Source organism: Syngnathus scovelli, chromosome 9 (genome assembly GCF_024217435.2).
Source record: "Syngnathus scovelli strain Florida chromosome 9, RoL_Ssco_1.2, whole genome shotgun sequence".
In the NCBI taxonomy this organism is placed as follows: domain Eukaryota; kingdom Metazoa; phylum Chordata; class Actinopteri; order Syngnathiformes; family Syngnathidae; genus Syngnathus; species Syngnathus scovelli.
The window spans coordinates 15966176-15988610 of NC_090855.1; the positions used below are offsets into that span (position 1 = coordinate 15966176).

The window sequence follows — 22435 nt, forward strand, 5'->3', positions numbered from 1 at the left end:
TCCAGTGGAAACAACCCATACACATCAAACAATACAACTACCCCCTCCCCCCCCAAAAAAAAATATTATATATAATAATAATTGGCTCGGGTAATTAACTCATTTCTTTCTACAATACAACACTTACACACTGATCCGTTGGCAAAAGTGGGTGACAACCCGGTCGTGAAAGGGGAATTGCGTCACTGACTCGTAAAGTCCCTCCTCCAGCTATCGCTCGCTGGTGCTGTTGATTGGTCGTTCGCGAAGATTCACGAGTGAGTGACAGACAGCATTGCCGCTATGCCATTGCCAGCCGACACATTGATGTTTTAATTTTGTATTTGTTGGCTTGTGGTTGATGGTGTTATTATATTGAATGTGTTTGTGTTTGAATAAGAGGTTGAAAAAAAACCGTTATGCCGACATTTGTTCATTTTGGGGACACCAACTCATATAACAACGTAAAACACATATACATATTGTCATATAAAGCAGTTAACTGATTTTTACGTTTTGATTGGTGAATATAAAAACAAGGAATAAAACACCTGACAAGTTATAACTTAAATGTATATTAAAATAATACTAATACTAATACTAATAATAATAATAAAAGTACATCTCAAACCAGCAATCTAATTGCAGTCGATATATTGGATAACAATATTTAGGCATATATATGCATACACGTTATTTAAAATCTACTATTAGTAAATCGTAAATCTACATTCTGGCTTACATAGTTCACGCCAGGAGACGCAACACGTCCACTGACTGATGCACAGGAAGGCAGTTCACTCATTGACTCGTTCATGAACGGGAAAGCCAAGATTCGTTTTCTCACTGATCCGTTCTCGCGGTGAACTGGAAATGCGAATCACTCAGTGAGTGATTCACTCAGTGAGTGATTCATACACTGAGTGATTCACACACTGAGTGATTCGTTCACTCACAGATTCGTTCGTTGGTGAACGGGAAATGCAATTCACGACTCGTTTGTGAACGGGAAGTAACGTCACTGACTCGTAAAGTCCCTCCTCCATCTAACGCTCGCTGGCGCTGCTGATTGGTCTTCACGAGTGAGTGAGTGAGTGAGTGAGTGAGTGAGTGAGTGAGTGAGTGAGTGAGTGAGTGAGTGAGTGAGTGAGTGAGTGAGTGAGTGAGTGAGTGAGTGAGTGAGTGATTGCTGCTAAAACCATTGCCAGCCGACACACGTTATGCCGACATTGATGTTTTAATTTTGTGTTTGTTGGCTTGTAGTTTATGGTGTTATGTGTTTGTGTTTTAATAGAAGGCTGAAAAAATCCCGTTATGCCGACATTTGTTATTTTGGGGGGCACCAACTCATATAACAACGTAAAACATACGTATTGTCATATAAAGCTGTTAACCAAATGTCTGATTTTTATGTTTTAATAGGCGAGTATAAAAACAAAGAATAAAAAAACTAGAAAAGTTTTAACATAAATGTTTATTAAAATAAATAATAATAATAATAATGACGACTCGTTCGTGAACGGGAAGTTACGTCACTGACTCGTAAAGTCCCTCCTCCATCTAACGCTCGCTGGCGCTGCTGATTGGTCTTCACGAGTGAGTGAGTGAGTGAGTGAGTGAGTGAGTGAGTGAGTGAGTGAGTGAGTGACAGACAGCATTGCTGCTATGCTACGTGTGTCGGCTGGCAATAGCATAGCAGCAATGCTGTCTGTCACTCACTCACTCACTCACTCACTCACTCACTCACTCACTCACTCACTCACTCACTCACTCACTCACTCACTCACTCACTCACTCACTCACTCACTCAATGTCACTCCAGCCATGTCCAAAGTCCGGCCCTCGGGCCAAATCCGGCCCCCGGCCATATTTCATACGGCCCACAGATTCGGTCTTACAATGTATTATTCATGGTCAGAGAGATGATCAATGCATAAAGCTTTAATGTCTATTCATATGCAAATGAGCTAGGGGTCATAAAATTTTATGACCTTTTTATGACTTGTTATGGTATCATAAATCACCGCCTTTTGAATTGGGGCGGGGTTGGGGGCATCAAGATGGCGCCAGTCGTGACGGCGCCATCTTTGACTGTCGCCATTTTGGTTTGCTGGCGCCATTTTTAAGATGTGGATATGTATGGGCATGTATTTTTATGAATCAAGACAGGTGTAGCATCTGAGCTAGCTTTGCTACCACCCCTCTGAGCTAGCTTTGCTACCAGCCCGCACGTGTGGCTTGAAGGGGCCCGTTTTGTTGAGAAGGCGAAGGGGAGGGGTGTTTGTGTCAGCGTGGGAGGGGGGTCGTCATTGTTGGTGCCAAAGTTGTCTGAAAGCGAGAGAGACGCATGTAATTTGAGAAACAATAGTTTAGCCAAAGTTATCTGAAAGCGAGAGAGACGCATGTAATTTGACAAACAATAGTTTAGAGGGGGCGGCTCGGTGGCGCACTGGGTAGCACGTCCGCCTCACAGTTAGGAGGGTGCGGGTTCGATTCCACCTCCGGCCCTCCCTGTGCGGAGTTTGCATGTTCTCCCCGAGCCAGCGTGGGTTTTCTCCGGGCACTCCGGTTTCCTCCCACATCCCAAAAACATGCTTGGTAGGCCGATTGATCACTCCAAATTGTCCCTAGGTGTGAGTGCGAGTGCGAATGGTTGTTTGTCTCTGTGTGCCCTGCGATTGGCTGGCAACCGGTTCAGGGTGTCCCCCGCCTACTGCCCGATGACGGCTGGGATAGGCTCCAGCACGCCCGCGACCCCCGTGGGGACTAAGCGGTTCAGAAAATGGATGGATGGATGGATAGTTTAGCCAAAGTTATCTGAAAGCGAGAGAGACGCATGTAATTTGACAAACAATAGTTTAGAGGGGGCGGCTCGGTGGCGCACTGGGTAGCACGTCCGCCTCACAGTTAGGAGGGTGCGGGTTCGATTCCACCTCCGGCCCTCCCTGTGTGGAGTTTGCATGTTCTCCCCGGGCCCGCGTGGGTTTTCTCCGGGCACTCCGGTTTCCTCCCACATTCCAAAAACATGCTTGGTAGGCCGATTGAAGACTCCAAATTGTCCCAAGGTGTGAGTGTGAGAGCGATTGGTTGTCTGTCTCTGTGTGCCCTGTGATTGGCTGGCAACCAGTTCAGGGTGTCCCCCGCCTACTGCCCGATGACGGCTGGGATAGGCTCCAGCACGCCCGCGACCCCTGTGGGGACTAAGCGGTTCAGAAAATGGATGGATGGATGGATAGTTTAGAGCAGGGGTCTCAAACTCATGGCCCGCGTGCCAATTGCGGCCCTCGGGACAATATTTTGCGGCCCCCTCCGTGACATCTAAGCTGTGTGTTAGTGCGGCCCGCGAATTTCTTTTCGCACATGCATCTGGCCGTTTTACTTTTTTTGACACGTATGGGCTCCCGTAGCTCAGGCTCGTGACAACTGGGCGAATTAGCAATTGGCTAATTGGCGAATTAGCACTTTGACATGTTTGAATGAGCGAGTGGAGGGAAATATCTTGTCACTGTCACCTAGTGCTGTACGTTGTTTGTCAGCCCCCGTCATGTCTGTTTCAAAACCTGCCGTGAAGAGAAAAGTTGCGGATGAGCACAGGCAATTTCAGGAGAAGTGGGAGGCGGAATATTTTTTTGTTGAGCACAGGAACGTCGCAACCTGTCTAATATGCATGGGTAAAGTTGCTGTTAACAAAGAGTTTAACATCAGACGTCATTACTCAACTAAACATGCTGAGGAGTATGCAAAATACCTGGGAGATGAGCGAGAGGATCGGGTCGCCAAACTTAAATAATCTCTACTGAGGCAACAAGTTTTTTTCAAAAAAACAAGCAAAGAGAACGAAGCGGCTGTGAAAGCTAGCTATGTTATGAGTGAAATGATAGCAAAAGCTGGAAATGGATTCAGGCACAGCATTCAGTGGTGAGAAGTATGCTGATACCATTGGGAAGCTACAAGAAGAATTTAATCACAGGTTTGCAGACTTCAAGACACACAGAGCCACTTTTAACATTTTTGCTGACCCCTTCTCCTTTGATGTTGAGGATGCCCCCCCTGTTCTGCAGATGGAGCTAATTGACCTGCAGTGCAATACTGAACTCAAAGCCAAGTTCAGGGAAGTGAGTGGAAGAACAGTGGAGCTTGGACAATTTTTGAGAGAACTGCCCCCCAGCTTCCCTGAGCTTTCCAGGATGTTCAAGTGGACCATGTGCCTTTTTGGCAGCACCTATCTGTGTGAAAAGCTCTTCTCCACAATGAACTTCAATAAGTCAAAGTACAGGTCCAGAATTAAAGATGAGCATCTTAAAGCCATACTGAGGGTCTCAGTTGCCTCCTCCCTCAAGAAGCGTTGCCAAGTCTCTGGCAGCAAGGAGTAGGAAGAAGTAGAAATGAAGCCTATGTTCTGAAGAACTGTTCCTGTTCTTCATGTTCTGCATGTTCTGACTGTTAATTTGTTCAAATTGAGAAGATTGGATCAGGACCTTTTTTATGGATTACTTTTGTGGATTACGATTTGATGCGGCCCAGCCTCACCCAGACTCTACCTCCAGCGGCCCCCAGGTAAATTGAGTTTGAGACCCCTGGTTTAGAGGATCAAGGGGGGTTTTGTTGAGAAAATCATTGAAGTATCGTCAGCATGATGCCAAAGGTATGTGAAAGATAAAAAAATCAAGGTGTTGGCGCATGTAATTTGACAAACAATAGTGGCGTCGGCATTATTGGGGCCAAAGATATCTGATGAGCTAGAGACTGTTGGAATCATTTAATTTTGGAGGGAGACAGATGAAGGCCTCTGTTTTTATGAAGGCTGTCTAAGTTTAAAACATATCCTGATTAAAAAAAAAAAACACGTGATACACAGAGGTGTGGTTTGAGAGAGGGGGGCTGGACCTGTTGTTCATATATTGCGCCAGAGTATTGTGCTGCTAGATCATAGAAAAGAGCTAAGCTAAAGCTGTGGTGTTAAACTGCAAACCTGAAGCTCAAATCATGATAGCAGAAACGCTGGTCAGTATCCATCTTTGCCGTAAAGGCCCCGATGGTTTGCTAGATGCCCCTAGGAAGAAACAAATGTATCTAAGGCGTATGCAACAAAGGCCTACAGAAAAACTTGAGCGGAGCTGGCATCTAACACCAGAGACTCTATGGGGATTTAAATTTTTTTACGAGACTGGTGAGTTGTCTTTCTTTATGAGAAACCAAGAGAGCTCTGGATCAAACAACAGAAACTATGAGCAGGCCGGTGCATATGGTACGTTGAACTCAAATGACCGGGGTGTTTTAAATCAACTCCTGCCAAAGGTCTTGTCTGAATTTCTCAATGAATACGGGTTAGAAGGTGAGCTGAATGCAACTTGAATTTCAAAAATCACAGCCAGCGGGAGATGATTTTTCCGGCTTAAAGTTTCTCCTCAAACTGTTGATGGGGCAGAAGATGGAGAGCTAATCGATCTAATGTTTCTAAAGCTAGAAGTGTTTAACAGCAAATGTGGAGTTTTCCAGACAATATTGAATATACCATTGACCGCATGGTAGGAAAGGATGCAAGCATTTGGTGAGACTATTACGGGACTTTTTCTATCAAGCCGTGTCTGGACAAACGTCGTCGGAGTGAAACGTAAACTGGCTTTAGATTAACCCTTACTAAAAAATTAACTTTAAACTACCCACCCCTGGCCCTCCTCAGCACACAAGATTGTGTTCCTCCTACCCCCTCCTAGCCCCCCTCTTTTTCTCACCTGCAGTCACAGAAAGGTGGGGTTGTAGTCATTAGCATAACTATCTAAAATGTATAAGAGCGGACTTGCAGACGCCTCTTTCACACACACACACACGCACAAGAGAGAAAGATGGCTCAAAAAATGCTTGCCAGAAGACTTTTACCACGTTTTGTACCTATGGGCAATGAGCCAGGCATCACATTCTGGTCCAGCCCTGACAACTCTCATGCAGAGACAGATGATGATGCGGACACAGCTTTCATAGCGGCGCCACGGCCAAGCACGGTGGCTGAACAACCGGAACCAACGCCAGCGGGGCCTGAGACAAGGGCGTAAAGGTTTGAGATTCTTCCACTGCCTACTCCCGACCCGAGCGAACGCATGTCACCGATCTGCCTCGACGATCTGCAACCCGATTCTCTCTATGGAGCTTTGTCATCAACCTTTGACGTGTTTGAAACCCCTGAAACCTCGGGGTACAACCTAGCAAGCACGACGGGGCAGCAACAGCAGCAGCCGCAGAAGCAGAGGCCGCAACAGCATGAACCATGGTCCTCGTCACGAGCCATCGAATTGTTTGACAATGCCTGCGCACGCTATCCTGAAAATGGCATGGATTTGCCCTGCTTGTCTGCTGCTGACATTAGAGTCATGCTCAAAGAGACAGAGGCAGAGGTGCCCGGTCATTTTGAGGAGGCTGACGACACGATCGCTGACAATGACCCATCGCCCACAGCTGGAAACATCCCACTGATGGATCTTGAGTTTGGTGTCGTTCCTCCGGTGACTTCGACGCCTGTGAGAATCAACACACAACAGGACTCAGAGTATAATATGAGGGTAGAGCCGCTTAAATGGTTGATGATTGAAGATTATACACGCCTGAAATTTATGGTGGCTCATCTTTTGTATGATGCCTTAATGAAGCATGCTAAATTTAAGTGTGACGGATGTGCTCTTGATGATCTTAGCCAGATGCATCATACGTGCCTGTATGTTGAGGATCGAAACTTTTATTTCTACGTGAATTATGAAGCAGTGACGGCTGAGTTGTGCAATGCTGACTTCCTCCACACGTTGTCGACAATGCTTTTCTATTTTAAAACCTCTGCATCTCTTACAAACATTCGCAATTCTGTTTCTGCCATTCTACATGACCTAGCTCACGAGTGCAAGATCTTTACGCGGCTCCGTGCTATAAAACAAGAAGCGCGTGACACTGTGTTGAGTAGCAACGAAGTCGCTCTATTATTTAGAACGTTTGGAAAGACACAATGGGAGGTTTTGTGAAGAAAATGTGGGGCCAATTGATGACTTTCCTAACAGTACTTCTAGATTTAACAGGAGAGCAGCTAAAGAAGTTTAAAACTCTAATAGGGTCCAAAGTAACACCATCTATGTTATCTTCATTCATTCATGCGTTATGTTAAACCTTAGGATTTATAGAAAAACATTTTTTTACCATATTTTTATTTTTACCATGTTTTATACTTGTTTCTGTTTATTAGTAATGTTTTTTAAGAACTAGTTTGATTTTTTTCTGTAATAAACTATTGTGACCGGAAAAGCGATTGTTTCTCTGTGTTTATTCAATTTAAAATCACAAGGTGTCAATCATAGTTTGTTTTATTAACAGCATCACACTCTGATATCCAACAGAACTTACCTAACAATGGGTGGCGAGAGATGTCTTCAGAGACTCTATTATTGTGCTAAGAATCCAGCTAGTTTTGGGGGAGAGACACGCCTACACAGAACAGCGGCTGTTAGGTGTAAAAACACTAATATTAAAAAAGTGAAAGCTTTTTTATCCGATCAAGATGCTTACACTTTACCCAAACCAGCCAGAATAACTTTTCCTAGAAATAAAGTTTTTGTTCGAGGTCCTATGAGACAATTCCAAGCAGATTTATGCGATATGCAATCACTAGCACGCTACAACGATGGATATAAATATTTACTAACCGTAATCGATATTTTCTCGAAATGTGCATATGTACGCGTTTTGAAAGCTAAAACAGGTACGCAGGTCACCAAACCATTTGAAGATATCCTATCAGTTAGCGGTTCACCATTACGCCTTCAAACAGATAAAGGGGCGGAGTTTTTTAACAAACATTTCCAGAAATTAATGAGAAAGTACAGTATTACACATTTTTCCACCATGTCCGACACCAAGGCGCAAACCATCGAAAGATTTAACCGAACTCTAAAATCACGAATGTGGCGCTATTTCACAGCTAAGAACACACAACGATACGTGGATGTAATTCAGGATTTTATTGACAGTTATAACGACAGTTTTCACAGCAGTATAAAAATGACACCGAACGCCGTAAACGAAGAGAATAAGGATATTGTTTTCACCAACCTGTACGCCAAAAATCCTTTCCGACAGGGGGACAAGTTCCGGTTCGCACCGGGTGAAACTGTGAGAATTTCCAAAATAAAAGGCAATTTTGAAAAAGGTTATTTACAAAGTTACACAGATTAAATTTTCAGAATAAGACAACGTCTCCATCGCGTTCCTCCCGTCTATAAAATATCCGACTTGGATGGTATGCCTGTAGAAGGCAGCTTTTACGAAGGGGAGTTACAAAAAGTAAAAATAAAAAAATAAAAAACATTTCGCATACAGACAATTCTTAAATCACGCACCGTGTCAGGCAAACGCGAGTCACTCGTCCACTGGGTGGGCTGGCTAGCCAAATTCGACAGTTGGGTACCCACAAAGAGTATTAAAAACATCTGACGATCGGTAAAACGGCCATTCTGTAAAAATTACAAGATGGGTAAAGGCCAGAGAGAATTCTACGTAACATTAGCGTCAAATGCTAGTATGGATCTATTTAGCTCAAACAGCCTCACAGAATTTAAAATGGAACTGGCTCAACATATCGATTTAAAAGGTTCGTGGGAGGTTGGTTTATGTGAAATTTCATACATCAACTCAATACCCACCATTCCTGAGAAGAAACGGAATTTCTATCTGAAACAGCCTAAGCTCCCGCTTCCGAGAGGGGACGCGTTTCAAGATGACTCAGAAGTTCGAACCATGTTCAAAACTAAAGGAGGGGTTTATCAAAATCATGACTCGTTAGCTTTGGATATTCAAACTCTATTAACTAAAGCGAGTAACAAAAAGATTGACGTCCAATTTGATCAACATAAACAGAGGTTCATGTTTTCGGGCGAAGAAGGATTGAGAACTATGTTCAAGAGCCCCCTAGCGTACATTGTTGGAATGAACCCTGAACATTGGCTCTCACTCAAGCCGGAAGGCGTAAACGCACAACATCCTGCCGACAGACGAGCCGGATCATATTTCATGTTCATCTACACTGACGTCATACATCATCAGACAGTTGGTGACGCCTACACTCCAATGCTTAGGACCCTACCTCTTGAGGGTAGCTATGGCGACGTTATAAACAAAACTTTTAATCCTGTTTACTATTTAGATGTGTGCAGAAGCCATATTGAAACCATTTCGGTTTACCTGCGAACAGACCAGAACAATCCAATAGATTTTGAATACGGGAAGGTCATTCTCATTCTGCATTTTAGATCGAAATAATAATGATAAAAAATGACGACATCAGCAACACATCCCGACTTGTATCGTTTTATCGATTATTATGAAACACAAGTTGGCGGGAATTTCCAGGGATATTCCGGAAGCCCAGTGCAATATGGGCGTGGCCTAGGGTCTATTTTTGCAAAATTATTCCGTTTCGTGATGCCTATGTTCAAAAACGGGTTTAACTTGGCGAAGCCGCATCTTCAAGCCGCCGCTAAAAACATAGCAACGGATGTAGCAGGGCGCGTCATTCAAAGAATCCACCAGAAACAAGGCCCCGAGCAACAAGGTTTCGGGCTAGCTGTATTGTCACGTGGGGGGCTCCATCCTGGTGGGCGGAGAAAAAGGAGCATTAAAAGGAAAAGGCGCTCGGCCGGTCTCAGATCAGTCGTTAAGAAAAAGCGAAGTAGACGCAAGGCAGATATTTTCTCTTAAAAAAAATCTACATTTTAAAAGTCAAGAGGCAACCTTATCAAGTCTCGATTTGTTTTCGGCCCCTTTGACGCAATTCTCCATAGAAGATAGTTCATATGTCGAATTTCAACCTTTGTCCGCAATCGTGGACCAGGGTCCCATAGAATTTTATATACCCGGGGACGGCTCAAAATATTTAGATTTATCCGACACTTTACTACATCTCCGTGCAAAGGTGACGCGTAGGGATGGGACAAATATTCCACCGCAAGAACAAGTTGGCATCGTGAATTTCCCTATAAACACAATTTTTAGTCAATTAGATATTTCGTTGGGCGGGCGGCTAATCTCACAATCTAGTGCCACACACGCCTACAGATCCATCATCAAGCTGCTGTTAAACTTTTCAAACGATTCTTTGGAGTCACAATTCACAGCAGGAACGTTTGCAAAAGACACTAGGGGGCGCATGGACTCCGTCGCTCTCGAAGGGGTGGGGGCCAACGATGGTTTTGTGCGGCGCGCACAGCAGATTGCAGGCTCACGTGAATTCCATCTAACGGGACCGCTTCATGGAGATATTTTCTTTTCCGAACGCCATCTATTGAATAATGTGGATCTGCGTCTAAAGTTAACTAGAGCTTCTGATGATTTCTGTCTCATGAGCGCTCCAGACAGCGATTCGTGTCTCAAAATACTAGGAGCATCCTTATTTGTGAAAAAAGTAACAGTCTCACCGGCTGTAGCAATAGGCCACGCGGCCGCTTTACAGAAAGGTAATGCACTGTATCCGTTAACTCGAATAAACATGAAGACTTTCTCGATCCCACAAAACTCAAGAATTTGTCATCAGGTGTTAGGTCTAAATACGATTAGACATTAAATCACTCGCTGGAATGAAGAGGAGAAGACAACCAGAACAGGTTTACTCGCGAGGAGAACGATAGAGAAAGCAATCTCAGTTACAACCTCCATCAGTTCTGAGTCCTTACTCCACGTGCCCCTCTTTTTAATGTTATGGTTGCCCTGGTTACAGAGGCGTTGCTACACTAAGGGAGGGGGGATTGTGTCTGGAGCAACGCTGATTAGCAAAAGAATGTAGTGTGGTGTGAATTAGCACTTCGTTGTTGGCTCTTGACCCCCCGCAGAGGCCGTCCCCAGCCGTCTTCCCTCACAGTTGGCTGACTCGTTCTCGACTTAAGCATGTTGATTGCCGCTTTGCTGTGGAACAAATGCAACTAGACCTTTGCTAACTTTATCTACTTGGTAATTAACACATAATAATAATAAGTAACTTGTCCTAAACATTTCAACACACATTAAGCAAACTTGAGGTAACCGGTATGCAGTTCCTTAAACAAACATTGAGTAAATATGGGATAACTTTTATGCAACTACTTCTAACTGTATGTAACCTTTAACAAAGAAAAACAGCTCTGATAAACTACAATCTATGAACCAAACCTACATCCAAATGAAAAGGAATGAAGTTCCTGTGAATCAAACAAAGAACATGTCACCCATGCAAATAAGCCCTGCTCATTGTTTGTGAAGGCCTCTTACGGGAACGAAAACACACAGACAACATAAGGACAGGAAGGATACAAATGGCTGACAGGGATCAAAAGACATCCCTATCACTAAAAAGGAAGAACCTAGATAAAAGGAAAGATAAACTCGTAAAGGCGAGGCCTCCAGGTCTGGCAGGCCAAAGCTTCACTTAAAATTATTCCAACATCAGGATAATCTCTTCCTCGGACATATACCTAAACAAATTGTAATAGCGCTCGCAAACCACAACAGTTTCATGGGACGGAGAGATTTAAACCCGTTTAATTTTTTGCATTATAACAGAGTATTTAGCTCTCAGCCACGAAGGTCGACAGATACCTGCCAAAGCTTTTCAGCCCAATTTCGAAGCTGGGAAATGTACACGTGAATTTCATAATTTATACACAGCAACAGGTCGTTTTTTGAAAGATCTACCTCTCTGTATAGATCAACAGAATTTTAGTCAGGGCTACTCACTTTTTGTTTTCAATTTAAGTCAGGCAGATGATTCCGGCGCGTTAACGCCCATAAACAATGGGGTTTTAAGACTAGATTTGCGTTTCCGTGTACCGCTACCGCACACAGCAACTCTCGTTGTATATGCTGCATACGATTCCCTTATAGAGATTGTCAAACGCACCTCTTGGATTAAGGTGCCCCCGGCTTCCCGGTAACGGGTTTGTTTTAGCCGGGTTCGGAGATTCGTCCGTAATCTAACCACCCGAGTTAAATTAACTCCACCGGAATCAATCTAATTTCTGTACGACGCCAATCCCTCTCAAGTCACCCGAAGCTCGAGCCGAGTAACTCAATTCGAGGCAAGACTTCGAAGTGACCGCATCGTAATGATGGCTCCCCGCTAGTGTTTGAAGTTCTTATTTTGTTACGGATATTTTTTAGATGTCTTTGTTAAGACCTCAGGGATTCGTTTGTATAGCGCACCCAAGCACTAGTTTTGCCGAAGTAAATGTTGATATGGGTCCGTTCCAATTGGTCGCTCATGCAGCGAGCCGACCAACTTTTTTATTCGAAAGAGAATCGAATTAATAAAAGCGTGACAATAATAGCATTTAAGTAGAAAATTAATGCACTTTATGTGATTAATTCTAACTTCCTATACGTAGATCTAGCACTTAACCGTAGGAGTTCTTCACCCCACTTAATTGCTTTAAAAAGAATAACAACTTTCTTAAACCGGATAAAAAGAGATTATTTAGATTTGCCCAATAATTAATTTGGAAGGCAAGTCTATTTTTTGATCGTGTCCCTTTTAACTTTTGACGCGGCCCGACAAATTTAGGAACTGGGCCGCGCCCGACGGACGATCGAAATACTTTTATCCTCCACCAACTCCAATGATTTATTTTAACCGTCGTCGTTATGTTATTTAGAAGAAGTAAATTTTCAACCGAATTCACTTTTAACGAAATCCACTCTTCCGTTAAATATTTACGAAAGTTATTTAATTCTCTAACGTGTTCGGAGTTACTTTTTACGCGGCCCGTCAAAAAGGGGGAAGCGGGCCTGAGCCTTTCAAATAGTTAAATAACTTTCCGTTCTACACAAAGCCAATAATCCGATTTAAACACTTCCGTTAATTTATTCAGACGAAACAAACTTTCGAACGGATCGAAATTCACTCGTGGCTCAAATAACTACTTCCGTTAATTTATTTTATTTAAATCGGCCCCAAACCATCGGTTGCATATTCAGTACAAATCCGCGCACAACGAAGTAAGTAATATACAAAACACATTTATTGAAGAAACATGGAATAGAATTACAAATCTCAATTACTCCAGAAACCGAACAATTTCACTCACTGATACCCGTGTCAATAAAATCATTCAATCCCAGAACAATTCGATTGCAAAACACAGTTCATGAAAGAGGGAAGAGGTAAATACCAGCTGCGTGCTATTTTTGGTGGAAGCAAAGTCGAGTGATCAATTCGATCTTACTTCTAAAATCCAAATTAGAGAAACAGGCTGGCCTTGAGGGAGCCGGCGGCCCGATGACTATTCCCCCCTCTCGCTAAAATACATAGAAACGGTAATCCCTCACCTCTTTCTCCTGTAAAGTTGTCCAGTCCAATTTTTGGGAGTAAATCCAAGTTAATTTCAGACCAACGATCCTGCGTCTCACACAAAGATCTTCGGGACTTTGGAAAAAAAATCTTGAAACTCCTCCGGGCTTCTTCACGTATGAGCGCTCTTTTGGGGGAAAAAGCCCTGAAGCTGTCCCTGCGGGACTTTTTATAGACTTCTCTGTCCCCCCCCTCCCCTTTCTTTGTTCTATACCTTCCCTATAGGGTAAGACTGCCCAGTTTTCCCACGCCTATAGAATGAACTGGTCAGTTTTCCCACGCCTACTATAGAGTAGGAGTGCCCAGTTTTCTTCCCACGCTTGGACATCTGTGGCCTTCAGCAGCTGTTTCCGCCCTGACCACGCAGTACTTTCCACCAAATGCACAGCTAGCCCCTGGTAAAACCTTTCACTTCCCCTTTTCTTCTCTTCCTGTTCCATGAAAATAACTTTTTAAAGTTACGCTTCAATTAACTCTGAAATAAAAATCCAAACCCTTGACCTACTTCTCTAAACAATTTAGGTCACGCCACTATTCTCGTAGTGACGGGTCTCTTGATCGAATTGACAAATAATATTGCTTAAAGCGGTTACAGAATACATTTTTAGCCAAGCAAAGAAATCAAAAAATAAAAATCACATTTGTGCCTCTCCAAACAATTTATGTCGCGCCACTATTCTCATAGTGACGGGTCTCTTGATCGAATTGACAAATAATATTGCTTAAAGCGGTTACAGAATATATTTTTAGCCAAGCAAAGAAATAAAAAAATAAAAATCACATTTGTGCTTCTCCAAACAATTTATGTCACGCCACTATTCTCATAGTGACGGGTCTCTTGATCGAATTGACAAATAATATTGCTTAAAGCGGTTACAGAATATATTTTTAGCCAAGCAAAGAAATCAAAAAATAAAAATCACATTTGTGCTTCCATGCGTGACTCACACTCTGACACCGTGTTCCTCTTTTATTTCTATTTTAACTGGCTTAGCTTATTCTGGCCCCTCTTTTGGTCCTACGTTTTGGTCTGGCGCCATCTTTTGGACAAATTTGGAATTTCAACTCTGCCAATTTATTCCTGTGAACAATCCATATTCTACCATTTGCACCATCTCTACCCCCCATGTTACATGACAAGATTAACGCTAAGAGGGAAGTATTGATGGACTATTATTAACGCTATGAACGGTCGTGAATTGGACTTGATTATGACTCGGAAGCAGAGAACCTTATTTGGAGGTGTTTTCGCATCGGATGAGTTAGCTGACGTCAGAGACCCGCCTCCAAAATATTACATCGTCAACACCCATCCAAGACATCTACCTGGAGAGCACTGGCTCGCTTTGACTTTAGAATCGGACGGTTCGGCCACATTCTTTGATCCTTTCGGTCTGCCACCGGATAGTCCATGTTACCCGTCAAGTATATACAGATTTTTGAAGAAGCATTCTAAACGGGTCGAATATCAGAACGGGCAGCTGCAACACGAGCTGACAGACACCTGTGGCCAACACTGTGTGTATTATCTAAGTCAACGTGGGTGGGGGCTCACCTATCGTGAAGTGCTGACTCATTACAATTCCGATCCTCTCCATAACGACGCCATGGTTAGTGAGTTTGTCAAAAAATGTCGAAGGCCAGACCGGATGTGCGGCGGGAAAACATCATGTTCATTGCATAAATTTAAAAAATGTCATTGTCTGAAACCGTGTTAATGTTTTATAAAAATCTCTTTTATTCAATAAACATTGTTAAAGAGAGTTACAGAGTCATGCGTTTTTTTTTCACTAACAACAATAGAGTATTATCTAATAACTAACCCATTTTAGTATCGGCGATGTCCTCTTTCTTTTTTTTTTATTCATCATGCTTACATATTCTACATAAGAAACATCCTCATCACCTGTAGCGTATTTTAAACGTTTAAAATCTGCGCGAGCCAAGGGGTTGGAGATGCTTGTTTCCGGTAAGTTTAACCGGGCTAGCGTCCGAAGAAATTCACTCCATCCCACCGGTTTCTCGTTGATTTTTTTCCCACTCGCACACAAATGTCTCAACAAATCGCTCATATGGGAGCCTTTGATAGTTTTTCCTCTAAAAATAAATTCACTTAACGGCGTCCAGCTTACATCTTCTGCCGACAGTCTTTTCAGCACATAGTTGGCATTGCGTCGGAAACGTGGACCTATGGCGTCCAAAATATCCTCATAGCGTCTACCTGTCACCTCAATTGTGGCCTCATCCGTGGTCTTTATTTCACCCCTCTCATTGGCTTCGTTGCGAATCGTAATAGGAATTTGCTCGGAGTCTTTTTGTTTGACCAACCCCATGTAACGCTGCATTAAGGTTTGATAAATTTTGATCTTTTCATATTGATTTAAATTTTTATTATCCAAAACCTGTTTCATCTCTTCATCCAAAGAATGCTCTGCTGTATCACGGATGGTCGGAGCGGGTCGATTCAGCCTCTCGAGCTGATAAGGTGAAATCAGGAACATTTTCTGAGCCGTTTTCAAACTCATTTTATGATTTGTTCATAAAGCCACTAATGACACTTCCGAGAACAGGTACGAAAGCGGCCAGTAACGGCAATATAAAACCACCTTTCTGAACTAACACAGCTCTTTTCTTCTTCAAAGTATTTTTCTTATCAGCCAAAAAGCAGATATTTTTCTTTTGCTTTTTAAGTCTCTTGTAAAGTTTTGATTTTAAGGGTACATGTCCTTTAAGAAGATTTAGAGCAATCTCACATAATGCTTTCACTAAACTACTGGGACCTCTGAGTAGCAAATGCTTACGTTTGGCCGGTTTGGATGTAAACAGAGATTTGAGTAACGGCGCGTTTGTTTTTAAAAGCTTCGTCATCGTTTTATTGTTTGGGTATATAAATGACAGGCCACTGGTTATGTAGTACACCTGTACGTAGTCTATATTGTTCTGGGCATGAAGGTGTCAAATCTACCAGTAAATACCCATGCGGCTCTCTTGTAGCATCTTCAAAGCATTCCAGGAAAAACTTCCGGTTGCTGGGAGAAATTTGATTTGCCAGGACACTCACCTGCAAGTTTATCGCGGGGGTTTTTGAACAAAATCTGAATTTGCCCTGATGGAATACATTCTGCGTTAGCATTATAACGCTTAAATTTTTATGATGTCTATATTGGGTGAATACTCGGACCACTTCCGGGTTATCCGAAGCTTGGAAGATGACGTCATCCAAAATCAGTAGATGTTGCTGCTGTGGCAGGAACAGCTTCTCGTCATCAAAAGATTCAGGCAGCCCCTTGATAAAAACAATGTCTTTATTCAGGTTTTTCAGCTCATCGTACATTGGTTGATATGAAGTATAAACCCAAACAATATTATCAGTTTTTTTTCTCATAACATGTTCAGGATTTTCCAATACATTTTTTACAAAGAAAGTCTTGCCACAACCTGAAGGCCCTGCTACTAGAGATGAAAAAGAAAGTTCTAATCTAGGGTCAAATTCAATCTGGTTAAAAGCCATTTCCACACACACACAGACACACGTATGGATAGATAGAAATATCAGTAGCCAAACGGTTCAGTGGTGCCTCGCTCTAGCAGCCTTCTTTTATCGTACACCACACGAAGCCGCTTGGAAAATGACATGTTTCTGAGATGAAACCCTCTCTTATTGCGAACGATATTATGTTGGGGAGCGTATAGCACATCTGAGGTTGCACCTGCTGTATCGATGTACCCTTGAACCAAACTGAGCATGCTATCGAGATTGATGCTCTGACCGCTTTCGTGAGACTGCATGATCCCCTTCACTTTCATGACCATCTGAGATGATCCTCGTGTTTTGTAAGCGTATGTTTTTGGCCCCGCTGAGACAAATTCTAAAATGCTGTCATTCGAAAGCTCATCTGTCAAATCACCCAGATAATCCCCTAGAGGGAGAACACTTAACCGTGTACACGAGGCTGTCTGTATCGGTGTAAAGGACACGCCTCTGTAAAATTTCTAAATAGCTGTACATTTTTAGGCGTGCATAGGCTGTTGTGAAACACGCTGCAGCCACGTTTGATGTTTTTGAGGCGGGGATCTCATTGTTTATGTTGATACAATACTGCACAATTGAAAGCTTCTCACTGATAAAATGGAAGAATTTCACATTGTACAGACCTGAAAACAGAAGTTCAAAAAAATCCTCAGATTTTGTCACAATTTTTGTGTTTGCCATGTTGTCACGTTGCGCGAGTTTTCCCCACAGATTGTTAAGACAGAGTTTTGACACTTGCCTTTTGCCAGGGTTTACAGCAATTTTGGAAGGGTCTAGTTGGATACCCTGATGAATGGCGTACTCTTGTATATATCTTTCTCTATCAGCCTGGTTGACCACGTGAGCCGGATAACCTGAAGATTCCTGTTTACCTTTTAGAAATGTACGCATATAATCGCGGAAAATTGTGACGCTCGTTCTTGTGTAATGCCATACCTCGGTAATATCTGCAACCGTGTACCCGAGATCAAGTGCCTTAACAAATTCAGGGGTTGTCCAAACACCTGTTAACGATCTTTGCTCATCACTATGTGTACACGCCGTCTGCTGGTTGTTACACTCGGCGCATGTACGGCACAGTGTGAAGACGAGTTTACCTTTAGCTGTTTTGAAGGGTAGAACAGGAAAATACAAACCACGGGGTGGGTTGACTGTGGCGCTGATGAAACCGAAATACGACCTAGGGTCTTTAAAATCATCGTGGATAATCGTTAGATGACCGATAGGGTAGGTACCTGTACTGTTGATGAAAGGGTATAATGACGTCACATCAACATACAACACACGCTCGTTTGGCTCTGCCGTGTATCTTAAAACGAATGCGTTTGTTCGGCCCCCAAAAAGAGCCTGCCTCGGTTTGAGCGGTGTAGGAAATTTGTTTTTTTAAGGAATTCCTTCACCTTTTTCATTTGCAACCATTCATGCTCCCACATAATTACAAGGTACACATCCTGTCTAAGCTGTAGATCCAGAATTTTCTTTTGTGTTTTATCAAACCTCTCCTGAAAAGGGCGTTTGGTTGTCGGGCATATTTTAGAGAGGTCGAAGCATTCTGCGCAGCCGTGGTGATAACAACCAAAATACTCAAACACTATTTTTACGCCCCCGATTTCACAATAACCATCTACAAAGTAGTTGTCTATCCTAACTTCACCACCGTTCAATGCATGTCTAATTTGGATATTTTGGCTGTGCATGATCCATTGCATGTACTGAATAGAATCGTGCGAGAAAGCTTTGTGCTGACGCATATAGTTGTCTGATGGTGTAATGGCTAGTGTTTGAGGGGTTAGAAAATTAGCTCGAAAAACTTTCATGCACGCCGAGGCAATTGTTACCGCATTGAATGGATCTGTTCCGGTGGCCTCAAAAAACTCGCTCCTGAATTTTTCACACATTAACAGATCAACATCATTCTCGCAGTAGGCTATTGCCTGTTTAGCAAAATCAAACACATTGTTAGCTTCTTTGGCATACCACTCGTCAAACTTTGATCGTTGGGAGGGTGACATTCGCTCGGTACCGTAGCACGCGGGGTCAGGGTGAGACCCTACATAGTTTAGATGCTTTAAAGAGCTGAATTTGTGTGGGAAGTAACCCTTTGATTTGTCCTCAAACCCCAGGGCCTTAGGCATTGCACTTAGAGGCATCGTCAAGAATGAGAGAGAGTCTATGAATCGAGATTTTGTCTAAATCGACAAATGATAGAACTTTACTCCCTTGCATCAGAATGTCAAGTTTGAGACCTAATTCAAGCATTCTCCTTATCAAAACCTCTCGCATTATGTGCAACAAACGTAGTTTGTTTAAACCGTGGCCTTTGAAAAAAATCTGAGAAATTCATCAACACAATCTGTGCCAAACCATTGCTTCGTCAGTCTAGGAATTCACTTCGGAGCCAAGGGGGCGCTAGTCTGAAAAAGTTTGGGAACCACTGGGCTAAACGTTCAAGCATGTCTGATACATTATCTCTGATAGAGTTTATATCACTAGTTTGCTGGTAGATGTGAGCTCTATCGTTACCACCCGCTAGGTCGATCTGAATTACATCACCTGTTTGGGGTCTGCTAGCTACCTCTTGCATGACATCATCTATTTTATCTTCAATCTGGAGGTAGAAGGTCGCAAAATCATTAATGTTCTGTTGCGATGGTATATTTAACTGTCGCCTTATCTCTACATTATTGAAATGCGGCCTATTGATTACAACAGAACCGCCGCGCTGATCAGCTAATACAGAACCGCTGTTAGATTGCTGGGGTGTGTTGTCACCAATAACATCTATTTCGTGATCAATTATAACAGAGCAGTTGTTAGGCTGAAATGTCGGTGGAAGGTCGTCAATAGCAACCGGCGATGAATCGACAGTGTTAGCGGTCGACGGGTCAACCAGAGGCTGCGTATTTAGATTTTGGATAATGTTTAGCAACTGGACAGGAATGTCAGGACTGATACGCCCGTTGTTGTCATTAGCTTGGTTGTTTAATTCTGCTATCATGTTTAGCAATTGTGACGGGATTTGTGTAGGACTCTGTCCACCTTCATTCAGACTTTGATTGTTCAATTCATCTATGACAGCTTGTAAATGGGTAAGAAAAGCAGGACTGTCTGGTCTCTCCCCCTCTAACAAAGCCGTGCTCACATTGTTGAGCAAATCTGTTATTTAACTCGTAGACGTATTGTTAACGTTTGATAAATCTAGCTCTGGGGTGTCACTTCTTTGGCTTGTTTCGCTAAATGGTGGCAAATCTATTTCATCAATGTTTGCTAAGAAATCTGACTCCGTTGACGTAAGGTTTGGATGATCCATTATATTTTCTTTTACAAAACACAACAGAAACAACACAAACCTATTTTGATTCGGCTACATCTGTAAGAGCACGTATAATCTTAAAACATTCTTGTAACCGTCTTTTGTAGATACAGTTACCACGGCACTTTACAGGCCCCCTGCTAGTTGAGTGGCGCGTGTTGTAGAAGGGGTGCCCCCTCCTCCTCCTCTTCCTCCTCTCTCTCTGTGCCGCCGTGTCACGACGCTCACCTGCAAGTTAATCCTTTATAATATCGAAAATAGCATGTCGGACGATAGCATACAAAGAGAGAAAAAATATAAGGAATACCTCCAACTTTGTTTGTCGACTCTTGATGGTGATGGTTTAAACCCTCGTAAGTAGATAGAGCTTCAACTAGTTCTGAGTCCGTCGCTGCTTCCTGTCGGTCGGCGTGGGATGCAATTGGATTGGTTTCAACAGTAGCACGTGACTTTGATGTTGCTGGTCTAGATGGCTCTGTCGTTTCGACTGCTCCAATATGGCGGTCGAAGGCAGCTTGTGTCGGCCGATTGTTTTTCCTAGTGGCCGCGGCCACGAGATCTGATACATACATACATAAAATAAAATCATCAACTACTGACATTTATATGAACTATCGTAGATGCACTATTGACTCACCGTAGTCTGATTGTGTTAGGTAAACGTCGCTAAAATCGTCGTCAAAAGATGCGTGGACATCAGCAAGAGCGATGATGTCTGCAAATATTATATAAACATTACATATTGTTTTATAAAATAACCGCGGTGTATTATTATTATTATTATTATTATTATTATTTGTCATTATTATCATTATTATCACAAGAAAAGTACTAAAATGACTTAACTTTAACCATTCTCGAAACAGCTTTTTGACGCGCTTCGACTCCGTTGCTCAGAGCGATGGCTTGTCTTGTCTTGTCTTCTCCAAAATGATGCTCATCCACACCAAACTTTAAATTCGGCAGGGATAAGACCACGCCTATGGGATCACGTGTCGCGGGAAATCAGATAACTTTGGCCGTATGTTGATGACGTATCAAAGGCTCTAGCTCATCAGATATCTTTGGCCCCAATAATGCCGACGCCACTATTGTTTGTCAAATTACATGCGCCAACACCTTGATTTTTTTATCTTTCAGATACCTTTGGCATCATGCTGAAAGTGGCTCTGTGTGTCTTGAAGTCTGCAAACCTGTGATCAAATTCTTCTTGTAGCTTCCCAATGGTATCAGCATACTTCTCACCACTGAATGCTGTGCCTGAATCCATTTCCAGCTTTTGCTATCATTTCACTCATAACATAGCTAGCTTTCACAGCCGCTTCGTTCTCTTTGCTTGTTTTTTTGAAAAAAACTTGTTGCCTCAGTAGAGATTATTTAAGTTTGGCGACCCGATCCTCTCGCTCATCTCCCAGGTATTTTGCATACTCCTCAGCATGTTTAGTTGAGTAATGACGTCTGATGTTAAACTCTTTGTTAACAGCAACTTTACCCATGCATATTAGACAGGTTGCGACGTTCCTGTGCTCAACAAAAAAATATTCCGCCTCCCACTTCTCCTGAAATTGCCTGTGCTCATCCGCAACTTTTCTCTTCACGGCAGGTTTTGAAACAGACATGACGGGGGCTGACAAACAACGTACAGCACTAGGTGACAGTGACAAGATATTTCCCTCCACTCGCTCATTCAAACATGTCAAAGTGCTAATTCGCCAATTAGCCAATTGCTAATTCGCCCAGTTGTCACGAGCCTGAGCTACGGGAGCCCATACGTGTCAAAAAAAGTAAAACGGCCAGATGCATGTGCGAAAAGAAATTCGCGGGCCGCACTAACACACAGCTTAGATGTCACGGAGGGGGCCGCAAAATATTGTCCCGAGGGCCGCAATTGGCACGCGGGCCATGAGTTTGAGACCCCTGCTCTAAACTATTGTTTGTCAAATTACATGCGTCTCTCTCGCTTTCAGATATCCATCCATCCATCCATCTTCTTCCGCTTATCCGGGGTCGGGTCGCGGGGGCAACAGCTTCAGGAGGGACTCCCAGACTTCCCTCTCCCCAGCCACTTCATCCAGCTCATCCCGGGGGATCCCAAGGCGTTCCCAGGCCAGCTGAGAGATATAGTCTCTCCAGCGCGTCCTGGGTCGTCCCCGGGGTCTCCTACCGGTGGGACATGCCCGGAACACCTCCCCAGGGAGGCGTCCAGGAGGCATCCTGATAAGATGCCCGAGCCACCTCATCTGGCTCCTCTCAACGTGGAGGA

The 22435-nt window shown here is 43.2% G+C and overlaps 1 long non-coding RNA gene across 3 annotated transcripts in view; it reads right to left on the reverse strand.

The window, feature by feature from the left end:
- The window catches only part of LOC125974886 (uncharacterized), a 208981-nt gene that overhangs the window by 179064 nt on the left and 7482 nt on the right, over positions 1–22435 (reverse strand). The window contains exons 2-5 of one of the 3 annotated variants that reach the window (XR_007483751.2): positions 21019–21152; positions 20810–20887; positions 20480–20731; positions 10610–20400 (exon numbers count right to left, since the gene is read on the reverse strand). This is a non-coding gene — a long non-coding RNA (uncharacterized lncRNA). Of the gene's footprint in view, positions 1–10609; positions 20401–20479; positions 20732–20809; positions 21153–22435 lie in introns of those variants that run through there. The other 2 variants (XR_011087340.1, XR_007483750.2) reach the window with 2 other exon arrangements.